General features: G+C 35.1%; 1 long non-coding RNA gene across 1 annotated transcript; it reads left to right on the top strand.

The window, feature by feature from the left end:
• Positions 1-1,534: 1,534 nt before the first annotated feature.
• Positions 1,535-14,808, top strand: LOC129350464 (uncharacterized). The gene is made up of 3 exons (XR_008603875.1): positions 1,535-1,956; positions 8,679-9,007; positions 9,270-14,808. It is a non-coding gene; the product is annotated as an uncharacterized LOC129350464 (long non-coding RNA).
• Positions 14,809-20,731: the final 5,923 nt, after the last annotated feature.

The raw sequence follows: 20,731 nt of genomic DNA on the forward strand, positions 1-20,731 counted from the left end.
GATCCCGTTCTTTCTGTTCTTCACTATCACTGCAGGTGCTGAAAGACCTCAGCAGCTCTAATAGTCTCCTCATAGTTTGCTTTCAGCCCCGAGCCGACTCCACCCGGCAGCCGCAGAACGTTCCCACAACATCGCTACTTAAGAGTTCTAATGATTTTTTAAAGAAAACCTCATAGTCACATGTTCAGAGAACCTTCAGAGAACATTTTCATCTCCAGTAATGTTCCTATGAAGTTAAAATAATGATCTAACACCAACATTTAGAGATGATGTTCTACGATAGTAAACGAGGAATGTTCTCAAACCAACAATCAGATTTCCAGATGTTATTGAGACCTCAGATGACAGAACCTTTTTTAGACGGAACATTTTATAATATTCCTTTAATGTGATAAAAGCTGGAACATTCTGCCTGCAATGTTCTATAGATGTTTGGATTTGTTGTTGAGGAACACATTATAGAATGTCATAGAACGTAGAATAACAAAGGAAGAACATTCAAACCAAGATTCAAAAAATGTTACAGAGAATGCAGATGACAGAACATTCCTTATAAAGGTGGAACAATTTGAATTATTGTTGAGTGAACACATTATAGAACGTTATTTGATTAAACATTCCCACAATGTTCTATCATAGCGAAGGAACAACGTTCAAACCAAGATTCAAAAAATGTTTTCAAAATGTTACAGAGAACTCGATATCAAAGGAGGAACGTTCTCAAACCAACATTCAGTTTTCCAGATGTGATCGAGGCCTCAGATTATCATGTAACGTTCCTTTAATATGATAAATTAACAAAAGTGGAACATTTTGTCTGCAGTGTTTTGAGGATGTTGTTGTGGGAACACATTATAGAACGTTCTTCAGTATGACAGTCCCACAATGATACAAACAAAAGATGTTCTCAATGCAACATTTAGAAAAAAACATTTTCCAGACGTTATCGAGTCTTTAGATAATGGAACCTTTTGTAGACGAAACATTTTATAACTTTCCTGTAATGTGTAAAATGTGTAAAAGTAGAACATTTTGAACTGTTCTTGAGGGAACACATTATAGAACGTTCTTCTACAATATTCTGTGACAAAACAAGAACATTCTAACCAAGATTCAAAAAATCTTTTCAAAATGTTGACGTTCTTTATGAAACATTGCTGAGGAAATGCATTATAGAACGTTCTCAAACCAACATTCATCTTTTTTTTCCCAGATGATTTTTTTTGTACAGAACATTTAATAACATTCCTGTAATTTGATATTAAAGGTGGAACATTCGATGCGGTGAGAGAACACATTGTAGAACATTCTTCTACAAGGTTTAAAACATCATTCAAACTTAATTTTCTGCAATATTGTGGCAACGTTCCCCAACTGCTGACATCTTAGTTCACTTCTAACCTCAGTGGAACATTATTTAAAATAATAAATGTTCTTTAAAGGTTGTTTTCATATTAGGTTACAATTTTAAATGTCATTAGAACCTAGCTAATGTTGGGGGAACGTTCCCTCCTCCCTGGTCTCTTTGTTCATTTTTAACCTCATTGGAACATTATTTAAAATGATGAATGTTCTTACATGTTCTTTAAACTTTAGATTGAAGCTTTAAACGTCATCAGAACCTAGCTAATGTTGAGGGAACGTTCCCTGGTCTCCCTGCTGCTGTTTTTCCAGAGGGAACATCCTAAATAGGTCATGAGGAACCATCTTGTCCGTGTTATGAATTCTCCTCATAATTGTTTGTGTTCTTCAGGAGAACTGCTTCCCTCCTCTTCAGACTGCTTACCAGAGACTCTACTTTTCAAACAAACACTGATTCAGAGGCTCAGTGTGGAAAAGGCTACGGAGTGTGCTCAGTGTGGAATATCTTCCTTCCTCTGGCATCCATCGAACCTAATTAACCCGGCGAGTCCAATTAGAGCAGACGGCTCCTCCTGGTTCTGGGAAACAAACTGGGTCAGTTTGAAGAAGTTCAATAATCACTTTTATTTCACTCACTTATGATCTTCAGCTACTTTTTCTGGTGAAACTTCACATTTTCTACTCACAAGAAGAAGTTTTCCCTCAAACTTCTCACTGTTGTGCTGCTTTATTATATATATTATTTATATATGTAACAATATATAACATGGATATAGTATTATTTCTTATATATATTATAGATATTGTTACATATAAAATGTATATATATATATATATATATATATATATATATATATATATATATAAGGCACGCACTCCCAGAGCCACCTCAACCTGCCAATCATCAGTCTCTGCTGTCGCTGAGGCAAAACCTGACTTTCTTTAAACTGGCGCAATTTCCATGGTCAACTTCACCTGATGGAGGCCTACTTACCTACCTACCTGCCTGCCTACCTGCCTACCTGCCTGCCTGCCTACCTGCCTGCATACTTACCTGCCTGCATACTTACCTGCCTACCTGCCTACCTGCCTACCTGCCTGCCTACCTGCCTGCCTGCCTGCCTACATACATACACTATATTGCCAAAAGTATTCACTCACCTGCCTTGACTGGCATATGAACGTAAGTGACATCCCGTTCCTAATCCATAGGGTTCAATATGACATGGGTCCACCCTTTGCAGCTAGAACAGCTTCAACTCTTCTGGGAAGGCTGTCCACAAGGTTTAGGAGTGTGTTTATGGGAATTTTTGACCATTCTTCCAGAAGCACATTTGTGAGGTCACACACTGATGTTGGACCAGAAGGTCTGGCTCTCAGTCTCCACTCTAATTCATCCCAAAGGTGTTCTATGGGGTTGAGGTCAGGACTCTGTGCAGGCCAGTCAAGTTCATCCACACCAGACTCTGACATCCATGTCTTTATGGACCTTGCTTTGTGCACTGGTGCACAGTCATGTTGGAAGAGGAAGGACCAGCTCCAAACTGTTCCCACAAAGTTGGGAGCATGGAATTGTCCAAAATGTCTTGGTATGCTGAAGCATTCAGAGTTCCTTTCACTGGAACTAAGGGTCCAAGCCCAGCTCCTGAAAAACAAGCCCACACCATAATCCCCCCTCCACCAAACTTTACACTTGGCACAATGCAGTCCTACAAGTATGGTTCTCCTGACAACCACCAAACCCAGACTGGTCCATCAGATTGCCAGATGGAGAAGCGTGATTGGTCACTCCAGAGAAGGCATCTCCACTGCTCTAGAGTCCAGTGGTGGCTGCTTTACACCACTGCATCCCACGCTTTGCATTGCACTTGGTGATGTAATATATATCTATATATATATATATTACTGGTGGGACACGATAAAAAAAATTAATCTAATTAATTACAGGCTTTGTAATTAATTAATCACAATTAATTGGACTTTTGTCAAATAGCAATATTTGACAAATAAGTGAAGTTTTTCAATTCAAATAAAATTGTGGTTTACAGTTGAATCAATGAATAGACATATACATATTTATAATTTAAAATTTATTTTTTTTAAAAAAGGAAAATGGGACATATAGAAAAAAGTGATTTTGATGACTTAAAGCCTGAATTTAGTTGTTTTTTTCCACTGTATGGCACATAAAATCAGCATAAGTAGTTCAAGGAGCTTCAGAAAGTTGAAAATCCAGAGATTCATTCTGTTTTCATATTTTCTGGGTCTGATAAATGGTGGAATTTTGATGGTTCTTTTTATAGGAATATCAATTTTTATTTATGTAATTTTTTTATAAACAAAAAGTTTATAATTAAGTTATTAAAAGAGATATTTTTGTTGTTTAGGTTATTCCTCCTCCAAGGAGGCAGAGCCTCGACAGAGTAAAAACTTAAACCACAAAAATGTTTCATTTCTATTTATCTGCATTTTTCATCTGTCTGCTACATTCACAGATTACTGCAAATCTAAGTGCAATTATAGCGATTTTATTCAACATTTTAAGACTTTCTGTAAACTCAAGCACTGTCTAGAAAAGTGGTCTATTATGGGATGGCTACACCGTTAGCATGACTCGTAGCTAACGTTAGCTCTGGTGCTAACAGCAACATGTTTTACATTGAGGTGATACTGTCAGCTTGAAGTGTTGCAGTGATCAGAAAACTCTTTGTTGTACAATTTACACACAACCAGGCTTTTATCCAAGCTGCCATCAGGAAGATTTTTAAAAGGAAACTTTCTGTCCAACAAGCTCAATCTCATCTTCCTTCACTGTTCACCAGAGCCTGACTTCACTCAGTGCTTCCTAAATAAATAACAATAGATGATTAAACACATTATTTACATTAATTATCATCTATAAATTAACTAAATGGGGGTAAAATATATTTATAATGTTTTAATCCTTCATATTGATATTTTTCTTTTAAACTAATAAGTGCAAAATAAGTATATTTAGGTGATTAAATACATGAACAATGGTGTAATTTTACAGTGAAATGTTCTAAAAGTAGAAATATAAAATCCTAAATATACAGATTTTAAATATAATTTGTAATAAATGTAAATATAATAATATATTTAAGATAAATAACACTTTTTTCTAAGGCTTTACTAGATTTATTTGTAATTTAACAAAAAGAGGAGAATGTTTAGTATATCAGAAAATCATTAAAAGCTTTAATATACATATTTTTTCTGTTTAATAATTTCAGAAGTCTGTAAAAATAAAAATTATTTAATTTTTTGAAAATAATTATTATCTGATTATCACTTGATTATTGATAATTAACAAGAATTTACTGGTTAATATTGTAGTTTATGTCTCATTTTTGTTGATTTGTGTGGTTTTGTCTGGTTTATGTCAATTTGCATCTTGTTTGTGCCATTTTAAATCTGTTTTTTGTCAGCTTGTGTTGTTTAGTGGTGTTTTGTGGCTGTTTTGTGCCATTTAATCTCCTTTATGCATCTCATTTGTGCTTTTTTGTGTGATTTTTATTGATTTGCACCTTTTTTGTGCCATTTTGTTTCTCATTTGTGTTGTTTTGTTGTAAGAATGTTTCAGAAGAATATGAGGTTTACTGGTTAATATTGTACCTTATGTTTCGTTTTTGTCATTTTTGGGTTGTTTTGTATCATTTGTGCTATTTGGTGTCTCTTTTGTGTCTGTTTTTGTCAGATTGTGTTGTTTAGTGGTGTTTTGTGGCAGTTTTTTTGCCATTTAATCTCCTTCTTGTGTCATTTGTGTCTTTTTGTGTCAGATTTTTGTTGATTTACATCTCATTTATGTGGTTCTGTGTGTCGATTGTGTCGATTTGCATCTCATTTTTGCAGTTTTGTGTTTCATTTGTACCATTTTGTATCAGTTTTTTGACAATTTGTGTTGTTTAGTGATGTCTATGGCTGCTGTATGCCATTTAATCTCCTTTTTGTGCCATTTTATGTTGTTTTGTGGCTTATTTGTGTCATTCCTGTTGGATTTTTATTGATGTACATCTCAGTTGTGTCCGTTTTTGTCAATTTGCATCTTGCTTTTGGTGTTTCGTGCCTCATTTGTGTTTTTCTGTGTTGATTTATTGCAAGTTTTGTCAGTTTGGATCTCATTTGTGTCTCGTTTGTGTCCTCAGAACATTGCATCCAGAATGTTCCACCTTTCTTAAGGTACAGGAACATTTTATAAAAATCCTCTGAGGCCTCGATAACATCCCTGAGACATTTTTTGAATGCTGGTTTAAAAACGTTCCTCCTTTGTTTTGGTGGAACATAAACATTTTCTTTTAATGAAGTTCAGCAGACTTGGAGAACGGCACCTTCAGGCCGAGTTAAATTAGAGACAAACTAAAAAGTGTCCGTGTTCTCGAGGCTGTTTGTGGAGAACAAATTAGCGTCTCGTTGAACTGTTCGGCTCATTGTGCTGCTTCAGAATCACCTCTCAGCCTGTTAAAGTGCTGCTTGTCCATTCATTCGGGCTCCGCTCATTAAAACGCCACGTTCCACAGATGTTCCTTCATGTTCTGCCTGAGCCGAGGCTAGGAAGTCGAGTTAAACTTCAGGCTGAGGCCACCCAGGATAAAGACGGCAGCTGACAGATGTTACCTGCTGCAGGTACACTGTAAAAACAATGAAAAATACATTGAAATAAAACAAAAAACACATTTAAAAAATACTGTGAAAAACTGACAAATGATATAGTTAAAAAATACTAAAAAACAATACAAAAAGTAATAAAATGCTGTAAAAAAATGAAAGTAATTTAAAAAAACGTAAAAATTATGCAAAAAAACTATAAAAATGCTGTAGAAGAAAGAGTTAAATATTCTAGTTACTAACAAAAATACTGTAAAGAAAACTACTAAAACTATAATAATAATAAAATACTGTAAACACTAATAAAATAATGTGGAAAAATGATAAAAATACTATAAATGCTTACAAAATAAAAAACTGTAAAAATACTAAAAAAACACAGTTATAAAAACAAATAGAAATGCTTATAAACTAATAAAAATACAGTAAAAGAAACTAATACAAAAAACAGTGAAAATAAAAAAAATTAAAAATTGGAAAAAATGAAAAAAGTACTTTAAAAAAATAATAAAATTGCTGCTTATAATATAAAAACTAATAAAATACTCCAAAAATGTAACGAAAAAACAAATAAAAATACTGTAAAAAAAGAATTCAAATAGTGATGAAACCAATTAGATATACCGTAGTAAAATCTTTTTTAAGAAAACAACAAAAACTGTAAAATAATATTTTAAAATACTGTAAAAATGTGAAAAAGAAACTAATAAAAATACTGTCAAAAATATATATTGTAAAAAAATACTGTGAAAAAACTAATAAAAATAATCTGAAAAACCAATAAAAAATACTGTGAAAGAACTAATGAACTAATGAAAATACTGTAAAATACTATAAAATTCTAAAGTTAACTCCTGAAAATACTGTTCATAAAATACTGTGAAAATGTAAAACAAAAGTACTAAAAGTAATGTTAAAAAAATTAGAAAAATGCTGTAAAAAAACAGAAATAGAAGCACTGCAAAAAAATTTTTAAGAAACTAATTTTAAAAATGAGTAAAAGAAATAAATATAAATACAGTCAAAATGTAAAAAAAGTCATAAAAAATATTGCAAAAAATGAATAAAAATACTTGCTGCTTAAAATATTACTAATAAAATACGAGACAAAATATAAAGAAAAATAAAATCGTAATAAAAACGACAAAAAATATTGTAGTAAAATGTTTTTAAAAAACAACAGACGCTGTAAAAAATATTTTAAAATATTGTAAAAATGTGAAGAAGAAACTAATAAAATATTGTTAGAAGCCAATAAATATGGTGTTTTTTTTAAATGGAAAAAGAGAATAAAATATACCACAAAAATGAATAAAATAATAAAAATACTATAAAAATTAAAAAGAAAATATTGAAAAAATATAGAAAAAACTAATAGAAAACACTGTAAAAAAGCTAATAAAAATGCTGCAAAAATAGTGTAAAATACTGTAAAAAAATTTACAAAAATACTGTAACAGCCAATAAAAACACTGTAAAAATAATGTCAAATACCGTAAAAATAAAAAAGCTATTAAGAATACTGTAAAAATACTTGTTCAACATTAATAGAACACTGTAAAATAAGATTCAGTACAACATTCTATGGTTTGAGGCCTTGATAACGTCTAGGAAACGTTCTTTAAATGCTGCTTTGGTTCTCAGCCTGTTCCCTCCTGACAGATTCCTCTCAGCTGCTCTCGGCTGTGCTGAAGTTCTCCGCTATCTGTGGAGAACCTAAAATAGCTCCGTGTTCCAGCTGCAGGCCTGGAATGCACCGACAAGCTCCAGCCCTCTGATTGGATGCTTATCGCAGCACCGTGAGCTCTGATTGGATGCTTATCAGAGCCGCTGACCTTTCCGTTATCAGGAGCAGAGCGGAGGCTGCAGAACTGGAACCTACACAGTTCTCAGTGAGGAACCTTTACCTACTGATGGAACAGATTAGCAGGAGAAGCTTTTATCAGTTTTATTTAACAGCGTCTGTAGATGATCCTGGTTTCTCCTTCCATCATCTCTAATAGTTGTGACCAACCACCTACAAACATGCTGATAGGAACCTTAAAGTTTGGATGTATTAAGTAGTTTTGTTTTGTTAAGTGGCAATTTCTAATCACTTTTGGTCATTTTGCGTCAAATGTTGGTCATTTTGTTTAATATTCTGGTAGTATTGCATCATTTTCTGTCAATTTTAGTCATTTTTTCTCACATTTTGTCATTTTGTGTAACATTTTGATTACTTTGCTTCTGTTTGTGTTCATTTTGCATAAATTTTGGTTGTTTTCTGTCATATTTTTGGTCATTTTGTGTCATATTTTAGTTGTTTTGTATGTTTTTGTGTTCATTCTGCATCACTGCTCTCAAACTATGACCCATCCCATAATATTGATGATCATAGTTGGTTACAGAGAAAACGAACAAAAACCAGGTTTAGTGTTTAGACTGTAAAACTGATCTGGTCATTTTGAGTCTCATTCTTCTTATTTTTTGTCTATTTTTTTCTTGTTTTGTTCTCATCTTTGTCATTTTTTTTGTCTCCATTCTGTGATTTCACATGAGTTTTGTGTTGTTTTGTTTGTTGTTTTTGTCATTTTGCTTTTCTCTTTTGACATTTAGTGTCTAGTTTTCCTTGTTTTGTGTGACTTTGTCTTGTCTTTTGCTTGTTTTGTTTCTCATTTTTGTCATTTTGTGTCATGCTTTGATTGTTTTAGGTGTCTTTGGGACAGTTTTGTCTCTTTGTGACATGAAACTATGATGCATCCCATAATATCAACGCTGGAGTGGATGTAAAACTGATCTGGTGTCAGTTTTTACCAGAACTCAGATGTGTTTCTCCTCCTAAATGTCATGGTTCTATCTGCTGGACTGATGAAGTTCTGAGGATCAGAAATGATGGAAAAAGTCCATTAAAAAGTGATAAATCTGGACCCACCTCTATGGACTTCAAGGACCTGGAACTCTGGAAATATTCACAGGATGAAGGTAGAACTTTGATCATTAATAAAGTTACTGGGGATGGAGAACAAGATGAGTCTTTGTGGTGAGTTTGCTTCTTTTAGTGGAGATTTTTTTTTGTAGAAATTTTACATCTTTTTGTGGTAATTATACATATTTTAGTGGTGATTTTGCATTTTTGTGTTGATAGTAGTTTTGGTCTTTTTGTGGTAATTTTGCATCTTTCCATGGAAATGTTGAGTTGTTTTGTGGTATAATTACCTCTTTTTGTGGTGATTATGTGTTTCTTGATGGTAATTTTGGCCCTTTTTTGGTAATTTGGTCTCTTATTGTGGCAACATTTTCAGAAATGGTGGGAAAAGTCCATTAAAAGTGCTGAAAAGATTTATCCGGACCCATCTCTATGGACTTCAAGGACCTGGAACTCTGGAAATATTCACAGGATGAAGGTAGAACTCTGCATGTATTTACTAAATCTTTATTACAGTCATCAGTTATGGGTTTGGTTTCACACCAGAACATCTGGAAGCTGCTCTGAATGAAACGATTCCTTGAGAAGAAGATGGGAAGTGTTTGGAGGTGATTCTGCTGTTGTTGTCTTTCTGGTGTCGACAGCGTCTCGGGTCTGGTGGAGAACCGGGGGTCTTCTGGCACCAGCAGGGCTTAAACCAGATTGACCTCCAGCTTCTCATCTGCCTTTTCCCACAGGAGGACTGACCTGGGCGCCCACAAAGCTCTCACACTCAGATTTATGTTCCAGCCACAGAATTACACCCTCCAGTCCTCGGCTCGTCTCAGGTGGAATTTAAAGCAGCAATAAGTATCTTCAGTTTCACCTCATCTTATCTGGAATATCACCACGTTAAAACAACAGTTCTGGTCCGGTTCATGCAGAACATAGTTCTAAAATCCAAATAAAACCATCAACACAGCATCAGATGAAGATTTTTTTAGACTCCAATCAGAGAAAAATGTGATTTTCAAGATTTTTCAGAGTCAAAAAATGCATGAAGTGAAGTGACACTGATTTATATTTCACATTTAAAACCACACAATGTGCTTTCATGACATTTAGGAGGAAAAACACATTCAAGTTCTGATCAAAACTGACACCAGATCAGTTTTACATCCATCCAGGTGTTACAGTCTGAACACTACATCTGGTTTCTGTTCATTTTCTTCAACTTTGAGCATCAATATTATGGGATGTATCCTAGTTTCATGTCACGAAGAGACAGAACTGTCCCAAAGACTTCTAAAACGATGAAAATGTGACACAAAATGACAAACACAAGACAAAAAACGGGACAGAAAATCACACTAAACAAGAGAAATGAGACACGAAACACCAAAAACCAAACACAAAACAAGAAAAAGAAGACACACAACATCAAAAGAGAGAAGCAAAATGACCACAGTGAGAAAAAACTGTCCCAAAGACGCGTAAAATAATCAATACATGACCCTAAATGACAAAAACCACACACAAAATGTCTAGGGTTGGTCATAAAACAAGAAAAACTGAGAAAAAAATCACATCAATTATGAGAAATGAGACACGACACGCCAAAAACAAAACACAAAACAAGAAAAACTAGACACTAAATCTCAAAAGAGAGAGGAAATAATGACCACAATGAGAAAAAACTGTCCCTAAGACAAACAAAACGACACAAAACTTATGTAAAATCACATAATGGACACAAAAATGACAAAGATGAGTAGAAAACAACAAAAACAGACAAAAATAAGAAAAGTGAGACTCAAAATGACCAAATCAGTTTTATAGTCTAAATACTAAAATTGTTTTTTTGTTCATTTTCTCTGTAACAACTGTGAGCATCAGTATTATGGGATGTATCTTAGTTTGACAGCAGTTTAAGTGATGCAGAATGAACACAAAAAGATACAAAACAACCAAAATGTGACACAAAATGACCAAAAATGTGACCGAAAACAACCAAAATTTGATGCAAAATGACCACAAACAGAAGGAAAGCAGTCAAAATGTTACACAAAATTACAAAGTGTGAGAAAAAAATGACTAAAAGTGACACAAAAGGATGCAAAACAACCAAAATATTTTACAAAACGACCAAAATTTTACCCAAAATGACCAAAATAACAACATAAAACACAACAACTTCATCCATCCAGGTGTCACAATCTAAACACTAAATCTGGTTTCTGTTCATTTTCTCTGTAACCAACTGTGATCATCAGTATTATGGGATGTATCCTAGTGTGAACAGTTTAATGTCTGAGTCCTAGAAACAATCTTTGGTTTCCTGGATGTGTTTCTGTTTCTGATAATTCACCAGAGAAACTTTAAAAAGGTGATTGTGGGTAAACTTTCAGGTTCCTATCAGCATGTTGGTAGGTGGTTGGTCACAACTATTAGAGACGATGGAAGGACAAACCAGAGTTTTGTGTTGTTTTGTTTGTCTTTGGGACAGTTTTTTCTCACTGTGGTCATTTTGTTTGTCGTTTTAGTCATTTTGATTCACTCTTTTGACATTTTCTGTCTTTTTTTCCTTGTTTTTTCTGATTTTGTCTCTCATTTTTCTTGTTTTGCGCTGTTTTGTTTCTTGTTTTGGTCATTTAAGGTCACATTTTAGGTGTCTTTGGAGACAGTTTTGTCCCTTTGTGGTCAATTTGTTTGTTGTTTTTGTCATTTTGCGTCTCTCCTTACACATTTTAAGTCTTGTTTTTGGTGTTTCTTGTCTCATTTCTCTTATTTTCTGTGATTTCATTTTTCTTGTTTTGTGTCTAAATTTAGACATTATCGTCCCGTATTCTGGGAACTTTCTCAGAACGTTTGGGGAACAATTCCAGCTGTCTGGAGTGGATTTATGCTCCTCATGAGAGCTTAAAGAACCGGCTGCAGTAAGGACGGTTCCTCTGAGGGAACCAGAACCAGTCCGGTGGATCTAACCGGGCTGAATCCTGGGAGCTCCATCCTCTCTGCACCATTTTCCCATTCCCCGGCTTTTCCACGTCCACTTCGCTCTGCAGCTTCGCTCCTGAGGAAAACCAGACGCCTCCTGGGCCGCCGCCCTCCCCCGTCTCCCCCCCGGCCGGCTTTCTTCTCCTTCCCCCTTCTGCCCCTTTGGGCTTCTTTTATGGCGTCCTTGGAACACATGACCTCTGCCATGCATGAGGCTGCGTGTACATATCCACATACGACATGCAGCCGTGTGCCACCAGCAGCACGACGACCTCTTCAGGCCGTCTGTCCTCAAGTCCTCATCCTCAGCAGCGCTAAAAGCGTTTTGATTTATCCGTTGCACAACACGTTTGTACTGTAATCCAATCAAGAGCAGCATTAGGGAGTCAGAAATCATCTTTTCCTGGTGGAGAGTTTTATTCGGTCTCTGCTCGTCTGGATGACGGCCTCTGCTCATCGTCCGGCAGCTCGTCCACTTATGCAGAGCGACAAGCTGTAATTTGGTGTACACATTTACCTCATTTGCATGAGAGCTGAACGAATTACGGTTATTCTCAGTCTAAACAGCGGCGGCTGAGTTCTGATGGCTGCTGGGAAGTGAAGGAGCTCATTAGGACTTCCTCCGCACGTGAGTGACGTCAGTGTTTTTCTGACTTTGACTCCTCAGCAGCTTCGTCAATTAAACCCCCACCCAGCTGGCAGACAAAAGAGATTACTTATATCTATATATATAAAAATACACACCAGACAGACAACCAACCACTTCACATTCAAACCTACAGACAGTCAATTAAAACGTCAATTAAACCCCCACCCAGCTGGTAGCAAAAGACATTATTTAAATGTACACAACCGTTCAAAATTTTGGGGTCACTTATAAACATCCTTATTTTTGAAAGAAAAGCAGGTTTTTCAATGAAGATAACATTAAATGAATGACAAATCCAGTGTAGACATTGTTAATGTGGTAAATGACTATTGTAGCTGGAAACAGCTGATTTTTAATGGAATATCTCCATAGAGGTACAGAGGAACATTTCCAGCAACCATCACTCCTGTGTTCTAATGCTACATTGTGTTAGCTAATGGTGTTGAAAGGCTCATTGATGATTAGAAAACCCTTGTGCAGTTATGTTAGTACATGAATAAAAGCGGGAGTTTTCATGGAAAACATGGAATTGTCTGGATGACCCCTATCTATCTATGTCTCTATCTATCTATCTATCTATCTATCTATCTATCTATCTATCTATCTATCTATCTATCTATCTATCTATCTATCTATCTATCTATCTATCTATCTATCTATCTATCTATCTATCTATCTATGTGTGTGTGCAGCTGGAGCAGATCTAGCATCCCAGGTTATGATTTTACCACTGTGATGATGAGTGACATAGGTACTCATGTACTCATGTGAGTTCCGACTTACGGTGAACATCGTGTTACGTCTGTCTTGCTGTATGAACAGAATTCCAATGTAAGTCAAATCTGCCATGTATATATATATATATATATATATATATATACAACACAGACAGACAATGGAACATGCTCACATTCATACCTACAGACAGTTCATCATGTCTTTGGACTGTGGGAGGAAGCTGGAGAACCCATTGAGAACCTCCACACAGAAAGGTCCCGGGACCACATTAGAACACAGGACCTGTCACAGTGCCAAACTTTCTGCGATAGATTGATTGAAGCGTGTGAATTGTTCTCACTGAAAAAACAATTATGCATTTTGGTTCTTTCATAGATTTAGTAAAGATCTTCTGGAAAACAAAATCTGCTGGATCAGAAATATACACAGTAACCTGAATCATCACTTATTAGTCATGTAGAAAGTTGTGTTAATCAAATTTTCTTAGTTTCATGGCCTCCTAACTTGATTACGTTTGACTACAGCTGCTGACTCCTCTGATCCAGTTTAAATAGAACCCATTAGATCCACTCATTAGACTCAAACACTACAGTGGGAAAGACAGGAGCTCAGCAAAGATCTGAAAAAGCAAATAATTGACTTGAACAAGTCAGAAAGTCATTCGTGTCCTGTATCCTTAAGCCCAAGAACACCAAACCTACTGCCAAGCATGGTGGTGGCAGTATAATGCTCTAGAGCTTTCTAGAAGTGCTTCTGGACTGGTTCTGGACTTTCTTGGGACTGGTTTAGGTTTGATTTTGATCCTTGTTTTAGACCTTTCTAGGACTGGTTTAGGACTGGTTTCAGACTGTTTAGGGTGGATCTTTTTTTAACCCCAAGAACACCAAACCTACCATCAAGCATGGAGGTGGCAGTATCATGCTGTGTGGAACTGGAACTTTACACAAAGTAAATGGAATAATGAAGAAGGAGGATCACCTCCACATTCTTCAGGAAAACCTAAAACCATCAGCAGAAGGTTGATCTTGGACACAGTTGGATGTTTCAACAAGACAATGAGCCCAAACACACATCAGACGTGGTAAAGAAATGGTTCCATCAGGCCAGAATTAAGGTTCTAGACTGGTCTCCTCAAAGTCCTGACTGGAACCCATCAAGAACCTGTGGACTGATGAAGAAATAAGTAAAACAAATTGAGTTGAACTGAACCAATTCTGTCCAGAGGAATCAAAGAGAAACCAGAAGATGGAAACCAGAAAAAACAAACTGAGGTGGAAATGGACAAATTTCACCAAATATTAACATTTCTGTTTGTATATTTTTGACCCACCATTTCTAAAACACCTTTAATAAATTAATGAAGGACCCAAATGCATGATTTGTTTGTTTTTTCCATCATAGAAAACACAAATTAAAGCTTTATAGTGCGTTCTCTTTATGGTAAGTTACTGTATTTTATGGTTTCAGAGTAACAGATGTGCAGTATGTGTAATTATGTACATTTAAAAAGCAGAACTGACGATGAAACAACTGAAAAAATGACTCTACCAACAGTCTGGTGACATTATTTAACCTCAGACCTGGTTCTAGTCCAAGTCTGGAACACTTTGGTTTAAAGAGAACATCAAAAGACAGAACCAGTATTTCTTTAATGGGACACAAACAGCTTCTCTCCAGTTTAATTTTATTGTTAGAACTGTTCCAGCTCCAGTCGGTTCTAAAGGAACTCTGCACGCAAGATGACATGAAATGAAATCCTCCCTCTGTTCTGATTATTACAAACATGTGACAGCTGTCAGAGAACGTTCTCACAACACTGGATAACATCAACCATACGTTCTAGTAAGAACGTTTTCAGAATATTTTCATTTCCAGTAACATTCCTGTAAAGTTAATCTAATGTTGTCAGGAACACAGATTATGTTCTATGATGACAAACGGGGAAAGTTCTCAAACCCACATTCATAAAATGTTTTGCGGATGTTATCGAGACTTAAGATTATTTTTATAAAATGTTCTTGTCATGTGAAAATATGAAAACATTCTTCCTGCAATGTTCTGAGGAGGTTTTGGGGATGTTCTTGAGGAAGACATGAGATAACGTCCTTCTATAAAACATTCTCACAAGGTTCTATGATAACTAAGGAGGAACGTTCTTAAACCAACATTCTCAAAGGGTTTTCAAAATGTTATTGAGGCCTCGGTTAATTAAATGATTTTATACAGAACATTTTCTAACGTTCCTCTAATGTGATGTGGAACATTTTGCCTTTCTGTTGAAGGAACACATTATAGAACGTTCTTCTATAAAACATTTTCACAACAGTAACAAAGGAAGGATGTTTTAAAGACTTTAATGAGCTGCTAGATGACAGAATGTTCTTTATAAGATGTTCCTGTTCTGCATGGTGGAACATTCTGTCTGCAATGTTCTGAGGATGTTTTGGGGATGTTGTTGAGAGAGCTCATTAAGAAACAATATTTTGTAAAATATTCTCACAAAGTTCTATGAAAACAAAGGAGATACGTTCTCAAACTACCATTCAGAATTGTTTTCGAGATGTTCTGGAGACCTCGGATGAAAAAAATGTTTTTTATACAGACCATTTTACTGTTTGTTGAGGGAACATGTTCTTTAATACGATGCATTCATAAAACAAAAGAAGGATGTTCTCAATTCAAAATTCAAAACTGTAAACCTCAGATGAAGAACATTCTTTATAAGACGTTCCTGCATGGTGATGCATTAACAAAGGTGGAACATTCTGGCTGCAATTTTCTGAGGACATTGTTGATAGAACGCATTACAGAATCTACAAAACGTTCCCACTATGTTCCACATTACAACATAGTCACAAAGGAAGAACGTCTACAATCCATTATTTAGTTTAGAGAACGTTGGGGCATAATGGTCCATCAATGATGTCACTAAACATTTTTAGAACGTCTTTAACTGTCTTACCTGTAAGAACGTTATCGGAACTGAAAGAAAACCTGCTGAAAACATGAGTGAACTTTGCAGAACTTTCTCATAACGTTTCAAGAAAATGTTCTTGTGAGGTTAAAAGAAAATAATTTATTGTTCAGATGATATTTAGAACATACTGTCAAATTAAGCTCCATGACAACAAAGGAAGAACGTTCTCAAAGAAACATTCAAAACACATTTTCCAAATGTCATCAAGGCCTCGGATGACAGAGAGTTTTTCAAATGGAACATTTTAGAATGTTCCTGTAATGCGGCACATTAAAGGTGGAACATTTTTCCTTTTAGTTGAGGGAACCCACAATGTTCCACAATAAGAAAAGAAGAAAATCCTCGGTGGAACATTCAATTTGGAGAACATTAAGGTGTCCACCAAACATCTTTAGAACATCTTTGGTCATCCTGTCTTTCAGAAGAACCTCTGGGAACTGCAACAAAACTTCCTACTGAAAATGTTACAGACGAGAACAACGTTCTCAGAATAATTCTAGCTGGAGAACGTGAGTACAGTTTGTCTAATGTAGATTGTTCTTTTGACTCATGTTTTCAGGAATCTGAGAGGCGGACAGGAAACCTTGAAGCAGATGTTGGGCAAGAACATGAAAAGATGCAAATTAAAGAACGTAGAACAAATAAAACGGGATGTTCTTTATGAAAATATTCACAGTATTTTTTTTTAAAAAACTGCAAAGAGTCAAAAAAGAGCAGAATGAACTATCCATCCATCCATCCATCCATCCATCCATCCATCCATCCATCCATCCATCCATCCATCCATCATCTATACACCACTTAATCCTCATTAGGGTCATGGGGGGGGTGGAGTCTATCCCAGCTGACTCAGGTGAAGGCAGGGGACACCCTAGACAGGTCACCAGTCTGTCACAGGGCTACATACAGAGACAAACAATCACTCTCACATTCACACCTACGGGCAATTTAGAGTAATCAATTAACCTCAGCATATTTTTGGACTGTGGGAGGAAGCCGGAGTACCCGGAGAAAACCCACGCATGCACAGGGAGAACATGCAAACTCCATGCAGAAAGATCCCGGGAAAGCCGGGACGCGAACCAGGGATCTTCTAGCTGCAAGGTGAAAGTGCTAACCACTACGCCACTGTGCAGCCCCAGAATGAACTAAAATCTGGAAATTTTTGGACTCAAATATTGAGCAGAGACACTTTAAATGTACAAGACGAACTACTTCCAACGTTCTCCAGAAGTTCTCCCACATCTTTCATGGTCTTTAAGGTTCTGCTTCTGCTGATGGAGGCTTTGACCGACGGCTTTTTAACTCCTTAAATGTAGAAAAAGGCCAAAGTTTGCTCGGGTTTGTTTGGTTTAGGATTAAGGTTAAGTCGCCGTTTCTTAAACATTCTCATGCCGACAGAACCGTGAGCTGCTCTGAACTAAAACTGGCCTCGAGAACCGAAATAAACCACACACTGTAAAAAAAAATCAGTTAAAATAAAAAACTATCACAATCCAGTATATATATATACAGTTAAGTAACCAATAATAATAAAATAATAATATTAATATAAATGCAGTAATTTTCCAGCTTTTATTTGTATTTTTAATGTCTCTTAAAGGGTTTTGGGTGAAGCAAGGAGCAAACCTATAATTTATAATGATAATAATATATACACTGTAAAAATGTAGTTTTTAAATATTTGACTATATATATATATATATATAGAGAGAGAGAGAGAGAGAGAGAGATTATATTAAAATCACTCAACAAGGTATTTATTTATATATTAACCATTAAACTAAACTAAAACTGTGTAAAATCTGATTATCTCATGGTTTGAAAGTTATTTTATGTTAAATTTATTATCTTTATCATATTAAGTTGGGTTTTTTTATTGAAAATTCTGATCTTTTTTTGGTATTTTTCTGTTAAATTCTTGTTGTCTTCAGATGTTTGGTTCCAATCTCCAAAATGTAAATTATGCAGGGAGAGTCTGATACATAATCCTGTGAAATCACAGAAAAGAGTATTAATTTAAATGTTGACTGTAAAAAATGAAATACGATAAAACTGTAAATAATTTCCACTATTCCAATATTTTTTTCTAATTTCTTCTTAACATTACTGTATTTATTTTACTGCATTTCAGTCCCTTTATTTTTTTTATTTTTATTTTATTCAGATTTTTTTTACAGAGATTTGATAGTATTCAAAAAATCTATAATAATGATTAAAAACTGTCAAATAATTCTTTAAAGTATTATGTTCCAAATTTTCTCTGTTGTGTGAAATTACAGATAATATCTTGTAAAATCACACATTGTAAAATATTTAATAGGATAAAACTAAATAATTCCCACTAAATTTTTTTTTTTCTAATTTCTTCTTGGCAACATTACTGGATTTTTTTTTACGGCAATTAAATCAGTTTGCTTTTATTTTGATTTGGATTTTTTAACAGACATTTGACATTATTAGGAAGAAATATTATCTACAATAAACTTTGAAAAATGTCTATACACACACACACACACACACACACAATTTTATGATAATACAGATTCTTATGTATACTATTGACAATTTTATCCTATTTATTTATTTTACAGTCACCATATAAATTGATAAGAAAATTTTCCAGTGATTTCATTAAATTACACGAAAACAGAGAAAACCTTGAAAATAACAGTGTAAAGAATTATTTGACATTTTAAAAATTTTATTAAAGATAAATTCAAATATCTGTAAAACAATATGTAGCTAGATAAAGAATAAAATAAATAAACTGATTTAAATGAAGTGAAAAATACAGTAATATTGTAAAGAGGAAAATTAGAAAAAGATGTTTTTAGTGGAAATTATTTACAGTTTTATCCTATTTAATTCTTTACAGTCAACATGTAAATTAATACTTTTTTGTGATTTTACAAAATATTATCTGTAATTTTACAAACAGAGAAAACCTTTAAAATAAAAGGTTTAAAAATTATTTGACATTTTAAAATTTTTATTAAATAGAAATTTTCTTCCTAAAAATATCAAATGCCCTCAAAAAATTTAAATCTTATTCAAAATCAAAATATATAATAAAACTGATTTAAATGCAGTAAAAAAAAACAAAGTAGTGTTGTAAAGAAGAAATTAGACAGATCCTATATTTTATCCTATTTAATTTTTTGCAGTCAACATATAATTTAATACTTTCTATGATTTTTCAAAATATATTATCTGTAATTTCACAAAACAGAGACATGCATCAAATATCACTTTAAAGACATTTTCGATGTTTAGAAAAGATTTTTCTTTCCTACAACGTTGACTGTAAAAGAAAAACAATTTTTTTTAATGATTTAAATTCAGTAAAACATTAAAAATTGTAGGTATTATTTACAATCTTGGCCTGTTTTTGTGATTTATTGGTCATCCTTTGTAATTTCATAAAACCTAGAATCAGTGAAATGATAACTGGTTGGATAAATGTTATTTTTTACAGTGTTCTGCTGTGGAGGCGTCTCCTCCTCGGTGGGATCCTCCGTTATACATGGTTTATTTGTGTGGAGGATTACGGCGTTCTGCAGCTCTATAATCCGTTCTCAGCTGGAGAACCGGCCTCCTCAGATCTACAACCTGTCACCAAAGGCCCGAACTCTGAACCTGCGAGAGCCGAGCGGTCGACTCCTCCCTGAAAACAAACCGCCGCCCTGGAGATGCTTGTTTTACGGCACGATCTGTCTTGTTCGTCTAAGGCCAAATCCTATTTTTACGGCTTGCTTATGCATTCCTGCTGCACATGGTTTACATACCGGGCCGGAGCCGTCCTAAATCAGCTGGCAGCTCCGAGCAGCTGGGACCAGGTGGAACCCTGTCATCGGTTCTGCCGCACCGGCGATTAATGAAGCCCAAATTAAGATAATAACATGTCAGCGTGACCCGGATTACATCACCTCCACGGAAATTCAATTCCAGCTCTCGTCGCCGTGAGTTTGTTTTCTCTGGTTCCATTCATGAGGCAGAGAACCCGGAGCAGAGGAAGTGTAACGAGCAGAGAACTTACAGGGTGATGATGACGCCGCCGTGCAGGCCCAGAACAATCTGCTGCAGTGTTCCACGTTCTACTGCCGCCACGCTCCATTTTAAAACCTTGTTTCGTTCATGTTATCAGCTCATAAATGGCCAACCACCGCCTCAGCAAAAACAAGAACCTCCAGCTTTATACGGAACCTCCACTTTTATATGGAACCTCCACTTTTATAGAACTGGAGAACTTCTCATTTTATACGACTGGAGAACCTCCAGCTTTATACAACTGGAGAACCTCCAGTTTTATACGGAACCTCCAGTTTCGTACAACTGGAGAACCTCGAGTTTTATATGGAACCTGCAGCTTTATACAACTCTAGTTTATACGACTGGAGAACCTCCATTTTTATATGGAACCTCCAGCTTTATACAACTGGAGAACCTCTAGTTTTATACGGAACCTCCAGTTTTATACGGAACCTCCAGTTTTATA

The sequence above is a fragment of the Amphiprion ocellaris genome, chromosome 14 (assembly GCF_022539595.1).
Source record: "Amphiprion ocellaris isolate individual 3 ecotype Okinawa chromosome 14, ASM2253959v1, whole genome shotgun sequence".
In the NCBI taxonomy this organism is placed as follows: Eukaryota; Metazoa; Chordata; class Actinopteri; family Pomacentridae; genus Amphiprion; species Amphiprion ocellaris.